The 17,931-nt window shown below is 41.7% G+C and overlaps 1 protein-coding gene across 50 annotated transcripts in view; it reads right to left on the reverse strand.

Moving 5' to 3' along the window:
* The window catches only part of MAGI1 (membrane associated guanylate kinase, WW and PDZ domain containing 1), a 477,139-nt gene that overhangs the window by 343,851 nt on the left and 115,357 nt on the right, over nucleotides 1-17,931 (reverse strand). The gene's annotated exons all lie outside the window — the stretch shown is intronic.

The following is a 17,931-nucleotide window of genomic DNA, read 5'->3' on the forward strand; positions in this document are numbered from 1 at the left end:
CCATTCAGATGCTGATTCAGTGACCTCAGCATGTCAGCAAGGTTTAACTTTCATAACTACTGCATCCAGCATGACAAGGCCTCAAACCCCTGTGGGAACTTGGGTGCTACCATAAAAATTTACAGTCAAGATAATTTTCTGAACTACAGAAATATTATGACACATCTTGGGCAATATAGCCATTGACTATGATATTACAATTATCTAGAACGCTCTTTCTATTATGATACAACTTAGAGAAGAACAAATGACCCCTGATATTGTAATACTTTTGTATTACTTTTTGTAATACTTTTGTAGTCATACCAAAATATATATAACAGTGAATTAGAGCCCCACCAAATCCCATCCATACTCCAGACCTAAATTCCCTCTAAGCTGCACGGCCGCACAGCGACCTATTAAGTGCCACACAGGCGCTCAGGGCTGCAGCAGGAGAGATGCCTCTCCCCCAGCCCCGGACCTGCCACAGCCGGGAGAGGTGTTCCTCCCCTCCCACCCCCCGACAGCCCCAGCCTGGACCTGCCGCAGTGGGGAGAAGTGTTCCCCCACCCACCTAGCCCCAACCCAGCGCAGCCCAGACCTGCCGCAGCTGGGGGAGAGGCGCCCCTCACCTGGCTTCAGCCCCAAGAGAGGTGTTCCCCCCCACCCCGCCCCGCATCTCAACCCTCTGCCCCAGACCTGAGCCCCCTCCCACACTCCAAACCCGTCGGCACCATCCCCGCCATATGAATTTTTTTTTTTTATGTGCACCAACATGGAGGTGATAAGTCATCACCTCCATGTTGGTGCATATAACAAAATTCATTCAATTAGAGGGAACACTGCTCCAGACAATGGCTGGCTCCTTTCCCCAGAACACATCATCGTAGACCTTATACTCAAGTCATCTCTCCAAACCATTCCAATCGCCTGAGTAGTGAGATGCCCTCCAAGAGAAGTTGCCAAGTATGCAAATCTCACTTAGGTGTGACGTGCATCAACCCAGGGAAAGTAGCCAATCTTTATCAAGGTCCATTGTTAACATGTGCTGGGCTGGTTTACAGTAGAGTGAAACATGTCTCTCCAAGAAGGAAAAGTGATTTCAGCCAACCAAAGTTGGTTTGGCTATAAAAGAAAGGAAAGCTCTGTGCATTGCTCTACCCAGTAAACACGTTACAAGAAAATTAAAGTCTCGTGAAGTTAGTAAGTGAGAAAAAGTGGTGGCTAGTGTGGTTCTACATATTGCTGACTGTAAGCTGGGTGAGGGGTACTATTCAAAACTTGTCTAAACTCAAGAAGGGGATGTTATCAGCATTGCAAAGTGAAGGAACAGTTGACAAATCAACAAAGCCCACTACACAAAACCAGCACCTGGCAGACGGGCTTAAAGGGAAGCTGGTAGAACCACACAAGTAATGAAAAAAGAACAGGAGGACTTGTGGCACCTTAGAGACTAACCAATTTATTTGAGCATAAGCTTTCGTGAGCTACAGCTCACTTCATCGGATGCATTAATGAAGGAGAAGTTACTCTCAGAGAGTCCTTAGGATGCTCCAAAAGACATTAGTTTGCCTTTTGGAAGGCAAGCAATAACCTCATGTCCAAACACATACCTAAGAAAAATAAATATGGTGCAATGGTGATGTTGCCTCCAGTATGAGGAGTGGAATTTTGGAAGGGATATTAAACCTCATGCTTCAGGGTTTAAACCAATCTCTAACTATTAGAGATCAGGATGAGAGCTAATGGGCGGAGGGGCAGATTATCCCACATCTCCCTATCATAGGGATCTTACATCTTCCTGTGAATCAGATGATACTGGCCGCTGTCAGACTGAACCAGACAGACCTTGGGTCTGATCCACTTTGTTCCCAGGAGTTGGAAAACAGGTCTCTGGAACTGGGTACAAAAGGACCCCTGCATGTAGGAAGGGAAAAATCTAGGACTTAATTATTCAACATGAGTGAACTGAAACATGGCTCTTCCTTTAAGAAGGATGAATTCAAACTGGAACAGGTACAGAGAAGGGCTACTAGGATGATCCGAGAAATGGAAATCCTGTCTTATGAAAGGAGACTCAAAGAGCTTGGCTTGTTTAGCCTAACTAAAAGAAGGCTGAGAGGAGATATGATTGCTCTCTATAAATATATCAGAGGGAAAAATACCACAGAGGGAGAAGAATTATTTAAACTCAGTACCAATGTGGACACAAGAACAAATGGATATAAACTGGCCATCGGGAAGTTTAGACTTGAAATTAGACGAAGGTTTCTAACCATCGGAGGAGTCAAGTTCTAGAACAGCCTTCCAATGGAAGCAGTGGGGGCAAAAGACAAATCAAGCTTCAAGACAAAGCTTGATAAGTTTATGGAGGAGATGATATGATGGGATAGCCTAATTTTGGCAATTAATTGATCTTCGACTATTAGCGGTAGATATGCCCAGTGGCCTGTGATGGGATGTTAGATGGGGTGGGATCGGAGTTACGACAGAGAATTAAATATTCATGGTAAATAGGCCCAATGGCCTGTGATGGGTTTTAGATGGGGTAAGATCCAAGTTACCCGGGAAAGAATTTTCTGTAGTATCTGGCTGATGAATCTTGCCCATATGCTCAGGGTTTAGCTGATCGCCATATTTGGGGTCGGGAAGGAATTTTCCTCCTGGGCAGATTGGAAGGCCCTGGAGGTTTTTCGCCTTCCTCTGTAGCATGGGGCACGGATCACTTGCTGGAGGATTCTCTGCTCCTTGAGGTCTTTAAACTACAATTTGAGGACTTCAATAGCACAGATATAGGTGTGAGGTTTTTTTGTGGGAGTGGTGGGTGAAATTCTGTGGCCTGCGTTGTGCAGGAGGTCAGACTAGATGATCATAATGGTCCCTTCTGACCTAAATATCTATGAATCTATGAATCTATGAATTCTTTCCCAGGTGTCTGGCTGGTGAGTCTTGCCCACATGCTCAGGGTTTAGCTGATCGCCATATTTGGGGTCGGGAAGGATTTTCCCCCAGGGCAGATTGGCAGAAGCCCTGGAGGTTTTTCGCCTTCCTCTGCAGCATGGGGCACGTGTCACTTGCTGGAGGATTCTCTGCACCTTCAAGTCTTTAAACCATGATTTGAGAACTTCAATAGCTCCGACATAAATTAGGGGTTTGTTACAGGAGTTGGTGAGTGAGATTCTGTGGCCTGAGTTGTGCAGGAGGTCAGACTAGACGATTATAATGGTCCCTTCTGACCTTAAAGTCTATGATTCTATGCTTTTCAGAAATTAAATTTTTGAACATGCAGCACTGGAATTTAACCATTTGCTGGAGCTTGTACTAGGGAGCTGTGCGACTAAATCCCCATGTTGAAAATCTGCTACATAACGTCAGTTAGAAGGATTACATTTTTTTAGATACACCCTACTGACTTTAGACAACTCTAACAAAAGCATCCCGGATGTGGATGGGTAACTCCAACTGACACAAGGAGAGAATGTAGTCCACAAGAATTCATACTGCTGAATGAGTAGAACCCAGGATCGCCAGTTATTTAATGGGGTAACTAAACTAATCATTAAATATATTCATACTTCTAGGAAAAGTGAGTTGATGTGCTTAATGCTTGGGGTCCATCAATCCTACAGGATCTCTGGTCCTTTATTATTGGCACCCTCTTATATACAACACTACAGAGTTAGGCAATATATTTACAAACTCTTCAAATTAATTTATGCAAGGTTCTTTAACTGTGACCCTGCCAACTGGATGAATTAGAACCATTTTTAATTACTACAGCACAAAAAAAACCAGCATATTAAATATCCAGAAAGCTATTTGAGAGTCTCTCTCTACTGTCAGAAATAAATCAGTCCAAATATTCCCAAATTTCATCTTCCAAAAGAGCTGATAATCACATGCTCATAAAAAAAATAAATGTTCAACTAAAGTCAGTTTTGTAATATATTAATTAACATAATTTTTGTCTGCAGTGACAACAGGCCATCTGCTACTCTGGCATCAGGAGAGTCTAGGAGTTTCAAGTCAATTTAAGCCAATTCTTGTTCTGCATGGTTGGTTTGCATCTGAAAAATCAAGCTGTAGAGTTCCTCATCATTTTTGATAAGTACTTCCTGGCAGACAGCTGACAAACTTTTAATTGTTGATGCCGTACTCCTTATGAACCACCTGATGTGGTGTTGGTTGCATCAAGCACCTCGTTTATAAAAGGGGGCAACAACATTTTAAAATCTCGGCTGCTCAATGATCTAAAAAGCAAACAAACCCTGAGCTCTGGTTTTGCTTTGACTCCTTGGTGCGCCAGACTGGTCTGCTCTTTTAAAGCAAGAGAGGTTTGAAATGTACAGGCCTAAATCTCTGGAGTACCATATACACACTGTTCCGGCTGCAAGCCATAAACACAGGCCTATACACCCTAAACAAAGGCCTTGCGCCCCGTCCCCCACACACAATGCCCCTGCCCCCCACGCCAGTTTCTCTGCAAGACCATGAGAGTTAATTATTACACCATAAACTTTAATGAACATCCACTCATTAATTTAAAAGGGATAACATTAAGGTTGCCAGCCCAGACCACACATTTGAACCTGCCTTGACAGTGAACCCATCTAGTGGGGTTTTGTCTTCTGAAATTCAAAAAGGTGCTGAGCTAACCCACACTTCAGTTGGAAATTTCAATGGAAGTGCACTGTGTGAATATCTATATGGCTTTAAAAAAAAAAAAAAACCACAAGTGTACACGGGCTAATACATTGCATCACCAATGCCCAATCAAAGCATTCATTGAAAAAACTGGAATCCAGAATGAATGCAATCCACCTCTTTGGTAAATTCCTTGCCAATACAAGTCAAACCCTGGAACACTGGCCGGCACATTGGCTCCAGAATAACATTAACTATCATATCCTCTTCTGTCATAAAATTCCATTGAGAAGACTTATGCAGATAGTTTTCTTCAAGCCTTAAGATGCAAGTTCACAAACATGCACTATTGAATTCTGTCAATACGACGGACAAAGGTCTCATGTACTCTGATTATTATCTAACAATACAGAGAGAACTAGTTAGCGATGAATTTTAGAATTCCTCATTCCATTATTGGAATATGGGGCCAGCTTCGCCACACAGGCTGAAGAAGTAATATCACTCCAAGACGCGAAACTGTGTGGGTTATTGTGGGCTGGCAGGGATACATTCGCTTGTTTGCCTAGGGGACAGAACCCCGAGACCTAGATCTGTTTGAACAACTTCTCAGTGTAAGATTCTCACTACTGAAGTAGGTGAAAAACCTCTCACACTTTCTGTTGGAAGGTGGAAAAATAGCTTTGAATTCTATATTAAAAGAAAGAAATGGGTATCTCACCAATCTAAGACATTGTCTTTGAAGAAAGACAAGGTGCCACAAGTACTCCTTTTCTTTTTGCGAATACAGACTAACACGGCTGCTACTCTGAAACCTGTCTTTGAAGACCTCTTCCAACACATAGCAAAATGAGTCACTTCACCCATAAAAATGCTGCGTACTTTGGCACACCATATGTACTTCGGCACATGCTGTAAAATTGGAACTCAACCAAGATACAAACCTGCCAAAGACCTCAACATAAGACAGAGAGCAAGCATGCGCATATAATTAAATTGTTCTGGGCCTTAGGTTTCACTTTTTTAAAAACACTGCAGTATATAGCATTTGCCTTCATTTTACTGAACAAAAAATGCCAGGAACTGAAGTCTATTAAAAGTTCTTGACTGATTTAAGCAAATTTAGTGTTTTTTTTACTTCAACTTACAAATAAAGCACCTGGGCTAAGGTTTTAGCTTCATGCCTTGAGCATCTTCCTGTAAACTCAAATGATGACTTAAACATATACATTTAATTTGCTCAAGAAGGCACATGGGCACATAGAAAGTCCTTTCTGCCAGTCATGACTGTTCCCAAGGTTGCAGAAAAAACCTGGATTAGGTGGAGAAGAATGCAAGGAACTTACGTGGAATGTTTTAACATGACTCTCAGGCAGTTCTGAATTGTGGCAGTGTTTCAACACACATCATCTGATATTTATAACTAAAATGAAGAAAGTTGTTTATAACTGAAACCTGATATCCGAGGTCTTGGAGAGAGAGAACCATTACTAAATGAACTGGAAAAATATCTCCTGACTTTGACTGTGCTAGCTCTGGACAAGGCATGACCAGACAGCTAAGTGGCAGTTTCCTCTGCTGTATTATAAGGGATAGGTCAATTAGCTGGGAAAGGCTCTTTGGGTATTCACAGAAGAAACAGACAAGTCTCCGTTGTTTTACAAACACAGAATCCTGACAGGTTGAAGCTCTCTTCCCAATTTTGAATACACTGAGTCAGAGCGGGGCATATATCAGACAAAACATGCTCACATGACTCGGAGCAATGCTAAAGGGTCTCTGTGCTTCTCAGAGAATGGGGGAGGCTGCTCTTAAATTAATCAGAAAATAATTTTAGCACAGAGAGAGGGGCATTCCTCCTCCACCCCCGAGGCTGAGTCTACGCTCAAGACAAGTTCCCAGGACAAGGAACCAAGACCAGGTCTCGCACATGGCAGTGAAAACCACCACCACTAAGCAAATGTTTTGTGATCAAACTATTGAAATCTTCATTGCAAGAGGGTGTATATTTTGGCTTAAAGTAGTTAAGTCAGATATAATGAAGTAACCAACTTAATATAAAATGGCTTATATCACTTTACATCTTGCTGGGAGCATATTAATCTGCTACTACCTCAGTGCTTCCAGATGAGCCTTTCTGGATACCTAAGGTCATACTACTCACTGAGATGAATGAACAATTAATACTCTCATTGCCATACTTTGTGGTTATGAAATTCAACTACCCAGCAAGAAGAGTGGAGGACACCCTGTCCCTATAGCACCCCCTACTGGCTGACTTGTGGCAGTCTCACTGGACTGCATGAATGCCTTCTGCATGAAGCCAAGTGTTACAGCGATAGCTAGAGCAAAGAGTAAAGAAAGCCGCATGGAGGGAGAACGAAACAATTTGCAACCTCTCAGTGAAGACATACACTGCTATATTAAGCTGAAAGGAGAAAAGGCATGAGGCATATAGCAGCAGAAGGCCACACAGTATTCCAAATAATTTCTACCAGTTGTAAGCAACTTGTTCTGGGCAGCAAAAAAACACATATGCAGCAAGTGCTGAACAGATAGCTGTTAAACCCTTCCAACTGGTACAAGCACAGTGCAGGAATTTCATTCTGTTCTGCTGTGCAGGATCATGTGTGTTAACTGACTGCAGAGAGTCAAGCAAAAAGAAAAGGAGGACTCGTGGCACCTTAGAGACTAACCAATTTATTTGAGCATAAGCTTTCGTGAGCTACAGCTCACTTCACATCGACGAAGTGAGCTGTAGCTCACGAAAGCTTATGCTCAAATAAATTGGTTAGTCTCTAAGGTGCCACAAGTCCTCCTTTTCTTTTTGCAGGTACAGACTAACACGGCTGCTACTCTGAAACCAGAGATTCACGTGTTTTTATAAAGAGATAGGTTAGTGATCACTGTGCTAAAGACCACATCTGTGTTCCAAGAAGTGCACCGCATCTACTTGTCTTGCGGCTTTTCATTCCTGGCTTTGAGTTCCCATTCCCCAAATCCTCCTTCCCCTGAACTTTTGCCCCTTGTCTCATCTGACACCTTTGACTCATCACAGAATGTAAATTCTTGAGGGAGAGGAATGTGCCATGCCGTCAAGCCCTGAACGTGCTATAGGAATGGTTATTAATGGCAAATACAACCCAGACCAACAGTGAAAGTCTCTACTCTCCAATGCCAAAACACTTTACAAATAAAAGCTTATAACTATGATAAAGGTCATTTATAGGAACTCAGTACCTGGAAACAGACCACTGGATGAAGCACATTAATATCTTTGACTATGGTATTTACTTTCATTAAAAAAAAATATTTGCAACAACAGGACATTTTTATGTTGCAAGAGACATATGATCAAGTAAACCTCAACCATTTAAATGTAAATGAGAACATTCATATTTGATATTAAGTATTTATAGTCCCGTGTCTGGCAGATGATTTAAAAGTTTTCTATTTCCCATTTTTGCACCCACTGAACCATATATATTTTCACCATGCATTCATGCAGAATGCATACGCTATCCTCTAGCATCCGACTGCCTTTTCCCCTCCCCCAGATGACATTAATCCTCTTGTTTGTTCCTGCTTTAATTAAATGATACCATCTTTCAGTCACTCTAGTGCACAGATATCAGCAGATAAAACTGATTTAAGGAAAACTCCACTCAGAAGAATATCCTGTACCATAATAATTAGCATTCAAATAACTCCAAAACCCAACCCCAAATTATTTAACGAGCATCACAAAGATAAATCTATGGCTTGGAATTTTTCAGCCAACCCATTTTTAAAACTGAAAATCAGATCCAAAGTTTAATTAGAGAGTAGGGAAGCCCATCAGTAAAAGAAACTGGTTCATATCACAGGGTAACCCATACATTAAAAAACAACAAGCAATTTGGTCATCCTCATCTTGTTGATGAAGAGTATCCGTTTATTCACACTTCTTCCATTTTCAACAACTGCACAATTTAGTTTCTTTAATATCCTCACCAATTACAGATGTTGCACTACATGTACTTACTAATATTATAGATTATATTTCACTAATTCTGTATAGACTGTTTTCACACTCATGCATCAGGTATTCCTGAGGGAATTCTGCAGCAAGAAAAAAAAAAAATTCTGCTCACAATATTTTAAAATTCTGAATATTTTGTCAAAATAAAACAATATTTTCATTTTCAATTATTTGCTGACAAGTATTTTGAAATAAATTACCAAAATAATTGAAAATGGTTTGACTATATTGTTATTGTGTTACTTTGTTATTTTGACAAATAAAATATGCAGAACTTTGCAGAATTTTAAAATTTTTAGGTGCAGAATTCCCTCCAGAGTACCAGGGTTCTGTGGGGCACAACCTGGGTGCCGACAGCTCGGTGGGGGGTCTGGGTGTGTGTGTGGGAATCTGCATGTACGGGGGCTTGGTGTGGGGTTCAGGGGGAATGGGACGCTGCAGAGGAGTCCAGGTGAAGGTGGTTACGGCTCATTGCGAGGGGGTGGGGAGAATGGGGCTCGGGGCGGGGAGTCAGGGTGCAGCTGGTTGGGGCTCAGTGGGATGGGGGTCCAGGCATAGGGGGCTCCTGATGCAGGGGGGTGAGGCTCAGTGGGGTGGGGGCTCAGGGGGCTTGGTGCAGGGAAGGGAAGGGGGGGAGGGGGAACTCCATCTCAGTCCTCTTCTCCTCCTTCCCCCCCTCCCACCCCACCCAGCTAGGACTAACATCCCTGGGCAGCCAGGGCATCCCCAGACCCCCCTGATAGCGACAACTGACTGAGATAGGATATTGGGACAGGATGAGTGTGACACAGCATGACATCTGATGCGTCCCGCGGGGTGGGAGGAAGAAAGCCACTCAAAGTTGGAAGTGATAAAGAAGTGATCTACTCTGTATTTCATGTGGAAATGCATCTTCCAAGCCCCTGTGTCCTTCTGAACTCCTCACTGATTCTCAATACCTAAAGAGACACGGCTATAAAAAAAATAACCTACTTTTTTTTACTTCCAGCTGGTCAGGAGATTACACCCATTGCTCTTATCTTTCAGGTTTCATCACTATAACTTACCGTTCCTGGGAGTGACACCTACAACCTGAGTGGAGTTCCAAATGGTTCAGCAGCCCATCCGCTGAATAGAAGCGTCCAAGAGCACATCATCCCAGTGCACCTCTCTCAGAGGTGGCTCCCACTTGAATACAGGTGTCATGCTGGAGGTTTCAGTACTCCTCTTCTAAGCCCTCCATGGGACTGTCCCAAACTTCCCAAAGGATCATCTTGCGCCGCAATCATGACCATTCACATGAGACTTGTGAGAACAGGAGACAGCGGTTTCTCAGCAGCTGGCCCAAGACCGTGCAAATCCACTTCAGAAAAAGATCAGAATGAACACGTACTGCAGCTCGGTGCAAGATGCAAGACCCAGGTCTTCAACCTCACCTTCCCTCGACTTTACCAACAAAATGAAGAAGCCTCTCTAAGAACTTGGGGATCCAAAGTAAGCACACGTTGTGTATTCAAACACACCGCACTTATGGGCAAGGTAAACTAGTTAAATATATCGGAGTTGGCAGATCACGGACTCAAGAACATTGTCAAATACTATTCCAAAGAAGGACACATCTGCCACTTCTCCCCTTTTGCCTGTCTTGTCTATTGATTGAAAGCCCTTCAAGGCAGACACTCTCTTACTCTGTTATTTTGTTCAGCATCTAGTACAACAGAGCCCTGACCTTTACTGCTGGAATTCTTGTAATATGTAAAAGACACACACACACACACACACACACACACACACACACACCAAACAACAAATACAGGTGAAATAGCACCACTTAATGCTATATGAAGGGATGTCCGAGGAAGGTCATTGTCACTAATTTTTAGGAGTTAAAATAAATTTCTCTTAGGTTTGTTGTACTAGAACAGTGCTCAGACAGTTTAGGGGAAAGCTATGCCTTTAGCGACTACAGATTAAAGTTCCAGTTTGCTATCTGGTTTTCATTCTCTCCCACTATCGCGCCTCCTCCGAGTTTATCAGCGGAACACAAAAAGCTGACAAAAATCAAGGGGTAGGAAAAATGAAGCCAGCACGCAACACTGAAAGACTATATTTTGTGTTTATGTATCAGAGTTTTTATTCTGATCTCTAACACAAACCCACCGACCAATAATTGAGGAAAAGTCCTTTAGAATTAAACAGAAAAACAAAAACTTTTCTATAAAGTTCCCTTGACCATTCTGTAGCATGTAATACAGAATACGACCCCTTCTCTAGAACTCGAGAGAATGGTTGAAAAAATAAACGTAGGCTCATCATTTCCTGTTCAGTTCTATAGGTTTTAGAGTATTTTCCTATAGAAACACCACACTTCATGTATACTAAATTTTATAGGACTTTTCAATAAGCTTCTCTCATTCAGAAGTATGATGGATGCGATGGCAAATTTTTTCTAGGAGCTCTAATTAAGATGTTTCCATTATACATATAGCAATACTTTGGGGCCCCTTATAAAGACCATTTTAGGGATGGGGAGGGTATACTATACAATCATATAGCACACACTAGGTCTGCACCACCTTCCCATTTCCTAATTATTAGATTTTATACCGGGAGTTTAATATAAGGGCCTATTTCACTTTTTTTGTATAGCAGTGTAAATCAGAGGCAATTGTTTTGAAGTCAGTGGACTTTACGCTAGCCTGAGCGGAGAATCATACCATAACTTTGGAAGATGTTGATAGGTACTTAAAAAGGCCTTGATGGATTTTGATGCATTATCCAGGAAACTGTAATGAAGAACTCTTCATAATTTCTGTTTTCTATCCTTCTTTTAAGACATGATTAATTACATAAAAATCCTTGAGAAACCAGTCACTTGCAACAGTTCAACCACCAGGTGTTAGTCCATGTTCCAAGGCAATCATAAGGTCTTTTCAGTTTAAGAAGCCAATTGATTGATTAGCATTTATTTGCAAGAAATAGTGTGGCCATCAATCTGTCCTGAGGTTATTGTTCTGGTAACAGGCAAAACCTCTGAAGACTCACATAAATTCGGCTTTGTAGGCAAAGCAAAAACGGACGAAACAGGTGATAAGTAAATAAACATAGTAAAATTTAACTTGGACACAAGGAAAAGGCACAACACGTGACAATGTTTAAGGATAGAATTTTCAGAATTAGGCCAACATTCTTTCTTAACGCTTAGCATTTTTGCATCATGCCTAGGACAGTACCTTCTAGAAGCAAGCAGGTTGGCTTTATATTAAATCCTGTATGCCTGTTAAATATAAGATTTGAAAATGCAATTTTGTTTAAGCTCCCTAACATTATGGCCTTTTATAAGAGGGAGATTAGACACCTAAATTCAACCATTTACACAAGTAGTAGCAGGTGTAGCACCTGAGACAACATCTCCCAGCCAGTTGTTGTGGTTTTACAATCACATTTCCCTGTTTTTTAAGAATGGTTTTTCCCTCCTGATGCTGTGTGAAAGACCCACACAAACAATCAGGGAAGATGACGGTCTTTTCATTCTGTGTTCATACAGCACCTAGCACAATGGGGTCCTGGTCCAGGACAAGGGCTCCAAGGTGCTACAGTAAAACAAATAAATAATAATATTGTAGAGAAACAATGAAACACGTTGGCAATTCTTCAATCAAAAAGAAGAAACAGAAAAAATTTCACCTATACGCATCGTAGGTGCTACCTGTAACAATAAGAGAGCAGGTACGTAAAAAAAAGTTTCATATCATGTGATTTCTAAGTTGATGGCATCCCTTTAAAAATTTAAAGCTTATCGATTAAAACATTGATAAACCAGACAAAGGGTGCATATGCTAGCAATGAAATTATATATAGGTCATTTATGTTTAAACATGCTCGGCTACTGGAATAGGAATGCAGGCCTTGTTGATTTCAACAGCTGGTCACTTATTTGGAAGTCGGTAAATTTCACAAGCTTCACCACCACTGGAGCAGAATCTGCAACAGGTTGCTTACCAAAGGCATCACTCATCTAAAAGGAGGTCAAAGAGAAGACGAGGTTTTGTAGCTATGCTTTAACTTTCCCCTTTTTAAAAAAGTGTTTATGGTTCTGTATTCTCTCTCACTTGGCTCCAATCTTCTGTATTCTCTGTATTCTGTATTCTCTCTCACTTGGCTCCAATCTCCCCCTCTTGTTGAAAGAACGTTTCCATCCCCGATCTAGAATTTCAAAGCAGCCTCCAAAAGCCCAACATGTGCTTTGTCTCCTCCAGCTGGCTCAACAAACCACTCCCTAGCATAGGCAGTCAAGGCACAAGCCAATCGCAAGCACAAAATAAATCCCTTCCAAACCCATATTTCTTTAATCTATTGCTTTTTGCAGCAGCCTTAAAATGTACAGATGTTACTTTGATGGAACAATATATTATTGTTGTTTTCCTTCACATATTTAAAATAGCCAAACCTCTGTGTTTTCTACACATAATTAGCTATCACATCTGTTCCTCATCCAGACCACACCACTTCATCTAATGCACATTAGTAATAAAGCCCACTAAGTGTCAGTTTAATAAGTTGATGTGCTCCAAATGTGCTTAATCCTCAAGGAAACAAATCTGATAACAAAACTGCATCCATTGACAGTGATTACTAAGGACTGGCTAAATCCACAGGCTAATTGTTACCCTAAACAAACTGCATATCACACAATGTCATATTAATAGGTTTCAGAGTAGCAGCCGTATTAGTCTGTATTTGCAAAAAGAAAAGGAGTACTCCTTTTCTTTTTGTCATATTAATATCACCCAGATGTAGCTATATTTGTAGCACTTGTTAATACAGTGACATACATACAGAACACACGCTATATTTCCCACCCATAAACACAGATATAAGCCAGACACAGGAAACTCAAGACGCTGGTTTGCAGTGTTCTGATTTTCAGCGTGCAGTTTGTATCGGTTTTAAATTCATGTTTCATGCGATGGTTGACAATAATCTGTGGCACAGCAGGACCGAAAACTTAATTTCTGGAGCACTGGGCAGCACACACCATCTTATTATGATGCAGGAAGAGAATTAAATCAGCCCTCAGCAAAGGCCCTCTGCCACTAAAGGCAGCATCCTATGGCTAAAGGGAGAAATCCACCATTATCACTGAACAGCTGGTACTCAGATTCATCAACTCCTGCAGGAAGTTTTACCTTTGCATCACAAAAGTCAGCATGTTAAATTGCACACATAAAACACAGTGAAACACAGTGAAACACATCCATTTTATATTTAGGATGTGCAAAAAAATCCCACTGAAGCAGGGATCTACGCATTAAGATTTACTGTTTGAGTTTATTTCAACGTTTGCAGAAAGTGTTTAATCTGTAGTCCTGCTTTTGCAGACAAGTAATTCAATAGTAATTATGTGGCAGGAGCAACGAAACAGAAGAATGGTCAGTGGAGTAAGTTTTATGTTGGTTTGTTTTGTTTAATTTCATAGAAAGGTAAATTTATTAATATTAATCCACATTTATTCCCAAACTAACCACGTGGTGGTTGCTTACAAGTGCCCCCAGTTACGTCTATACCTTTTTCAAATGGAGAAACTTTCTGAATTTCAGAATCATTTGCCTCCTAATACAAAGCAATCTTAGCTATTGTTGCTGTGATGAAAAGAGAGAGTTGTCAGTGACACAAACACAGAACCAGGTTTCGCTACATTTTTCAAATTGTAACCCTTCCCCACTAGGCTTTTCGGTGGAACTATACATGCATTTGAGTAAATTGTCTGCATCAAGTCTAAGGGTTCTATTCTGAACTTAAGCACAGACCTGAGTAAGGGGTGATATGTAAGCTATACAACCCCAGGACAGGCAAATTGGAGACAGAATGCCTCCCAGCGTACAGGCAATTGAATCTGGTGAAGAATTGGAATAGCTTAAAGACATAGTATCACAGGTAACCTCAAGCGATACTGAGGAGAGGACGCTGACAAAGACATAAATAAAGGGCAATTAAAGACAGGCCAAGATGTTTATTAACACACTGAGCAATACTGTCTTCACTGAGGTAGCAATTAGAAATTTTCAGCTGAAATCTCATCTCTTTTCAAAGATCAAAGTTGATTTGATTTTTGAATATTCAAAACCAAACTAGCAGGGCAGGAGGAAGGGCAGAGAGGGCATATAACCATCAATGGATGGAGAAGGGCTGCCACTTTCACTCAGTGGTTTTACCATGGTGAGACTGTTTGTTGCATCTCAGCCTCTGCCAACCTGAAAATACACAGCCTGACAGGAAAACAACTCATTACGCACTGATTTATGGAAGAGGTGCTCAATACAGGGCACACAGTATGTTCAGGGAAATAGCAAATTCCTCTGCGGAGGGAACATTTAGTAATTTGTGCATTTTATAGTAGCCTTAACTGTGCTACAGGAGAGGCAGGGTACATGCTTCATCAAACGGACAATTCACACTCACGCTTCTATCTCTTACCTTCTTGTATGAGGCCCCATCGCCTACACTAGTTTTTTGAAGCATTCTGAGCAGCTTCTATGCCCCATAGAAAGATGCAAACGCATTTCAAACACTCATTGTAGATGAGACCTGAACATTTAGCTTCAAGCTGCAAGGATGCTCACTGTGAGAAATATTCAGGTCACAGTGGAAAGTGCTCCTTTTAAATTCTCTTCTTCCCAACAGGCCAAGACACATCATCACCAGCTGTTCCTCCTTATTTTCAGCCAAAGCATTCTCTGTTTTCACTCCTCTGATTCTCAGGTGTGAAACTGTAATGCCCACAGACCCTGGTCGTCAGTGGGTGGGATCGAACCTGGGACCTCTGAAGCTTAGTGCATGAGCCTCTCTACTGCAGGAGCTAAAAGCCATGTGGCTCTGAACCAAGGCTGTAGCAGACTCATCAATCTCTAGCTAGGTGCAGTACCACTAGAGGGGGATCGAGCACCACACCAAGCAGGCATGGGTTACATATTTCCCCTAGCTGAGGCAGCATTTCTGGAGCGTCAGAGACTCCTCAGTTGATATCCTGGATGGGGTTGGGAGGTATCCAGAATGCTAACCATCCACTCCAGTCATGAGGAGGACAGAAGAGATCTACCCTCTGCGCTGCCTCCCCAACAGCCTCCATCCGGTAGGTCCTTCTTCTCTAGGAGTAACTCCAGTGCCTTGGGGTGCTGCTCAGAGATTACCCAAGGAGCTACAATGTGAAACTAACTTGGATTCTTGACAATTTCAGTGTTGTCCACTGTTTACTCTTCTGATAAAGCTATGAGCAGCAGTCCCAACAGTGGAGCTTCCTGTCTGCCTAGGAAGGTACACTGTCTGCCTAAATGTTCCAACCGTGAACGGAATGATCTTCATCACCATAAGGGACAAAAGCCTTTCTCAATTGTTAAAACAAAAGCTTCAATTCTCCAGAAATGAATGGCTTAGTCTCCCCTCCCCCACGTTCTCCAGTGGATGGTTCCAAGAAAAAAGCAGCAAGTGGATTTTCCATGCCCAGATTTCAGAGATTTGGGATAGACTGCGGAAAGAACAATAAGCAAGACACCTGCCAATAGACACGCTAACCTGACCTTTAAAAAATAATGTGTTTGTATGTGCGGGTTCCTATGACCCAGCTATTAAATGACCAATATAAATCAATGTTATTAAAAGAAAAGTTTCCATGACTGTGCTCAGGAGGTTTAACTGAAATCCATGAAAATGATTAACCTTTAAAAAAATAAATAATAAATAATAATAATACACAAGGTGAGTCATTTAAAATTAAAAAATACTCTGTCCTCTTAACTCCCATCATCCAACACTGGGTTTGGGGAAAAGGAAATCAGCATTTCAGACCATGACAGCAAAACTCAAGTTACTTTCAGCATCTCAGATACCGAATACACATCATGCTTCCTAGCTACATATGCAAACCATCATCACTCAGAGTACATTTAAAATACTTGATTAAAAAGCTTTTGCTCTAGAGATCTAAGTGGCAACTTTAATTTAAAGGTGCCACAAGTACTCCTGTTCTTTTTGCAGATACAGACTAACACGGCTGCTACTCTGAAACCTTAAAGGTAATGTGCATTTGCAAAACCCAACAGTTTATTAGCAAAAACATAGTTACTTGATCACATTATCCTCGTGATAAAATACACCAACTACTTCCTGATTTTTAATCACAAGATATTAGAATTATAGGCTTTGATTTTGTTGATAAGTATTATTATGTAATAATGAGCTGTTTCAGCAGTAACAAACGCCACACCCTAGCCAGGGAACAAATACTTATATCACAAATTATATCCGATGAAGTGAGCTGTAGCTCACAAAAGCTTATGCTCAAATAAATCTGTTAGTCTCTAAGGTGCCACAAGTCCTCCTTTTCTTTTTGCTAATACAGACTAACACGGCTGCTACTCTGAAACCTGTATTATATCACGACACTTTGAAATCACAGTGAGGAGGAGGAGCAGGATTTCATAGAATCATAGAATATCAGGGTTGGAAGGGACCTCAGGAGGTCATCTAGTCCAACCCCCTGCTCAAAGCAGGACCGATCCCCAACTAAATCATCCCCGACAGGGCTGTGTCAAGCCTGACCTTAAAAACCTCAAAGGAAGGCAATTCCACCACCTCCCTAGGTAACGCATTCCAGTGGTTCACCACCCTCCTAGTGAAAAAGTTTTTCCTAATATCCAACCTAAATCTCCCCCACTGCAACTTGAGACCATTACTCCTTGTTCTGTCAGCAGCTACCACTGGGAACAGTCTAGATCCATCCTCTTTGGAACCCCCTTTCAGGTAGTTGAAAGCAGCTATCAAATCCCCCCTCATTCTTCTCTTCTGCAGACTAAACAATCCCAGTTCCTCAGCCTCTCCTCATAAGTCAGGTGTTCCAGTCCCCTAATCATTTTTGTTGCCCTCCGCTGGACTCTTTCCAATTTTTCCACATCCTTCTTGTAGTGTGGACAAAACTGGACACCGTACTCCAGATGAAGCCTCACCAATGTCGAATAGAGGGGAACGATCACGTCCCTCGATCTGCTGGCAATGCCCCTACGTATACATCCCAAAATGCCATTGGCCTTCTTGGCAACAAGGGCACACTGTTGATTCATATCCAGCTTCTCTTCCACTGTAACCCCTAGGTCCTTTTCTGCAGAAATGCTGCCGAGCCATTCAGTCCCTAGTCTATAGCGGTGCATGAGATTCTTCCGTCCTAAGTGCAGGACTCTGCACTTGTCCTTGTTGAACCTCATCAGATTTCTTTTGGCCCAATCCTCCAATTTGTCTAGGGCCCTCTGTAT

Source organism: Chelonia mydas, chromosome 7 (assembly GCF_015237465.2).
Source record: "Chelonia mydas isolate rCheMyd1 chromosome 7, rCheMyd1.pri.v2, whole genome shotgun sequence".
NCBI lineage: Eukaryota > Metazoa > Chordata > Testudines > Cheloniidae > Chelonia > Chelonia mydas.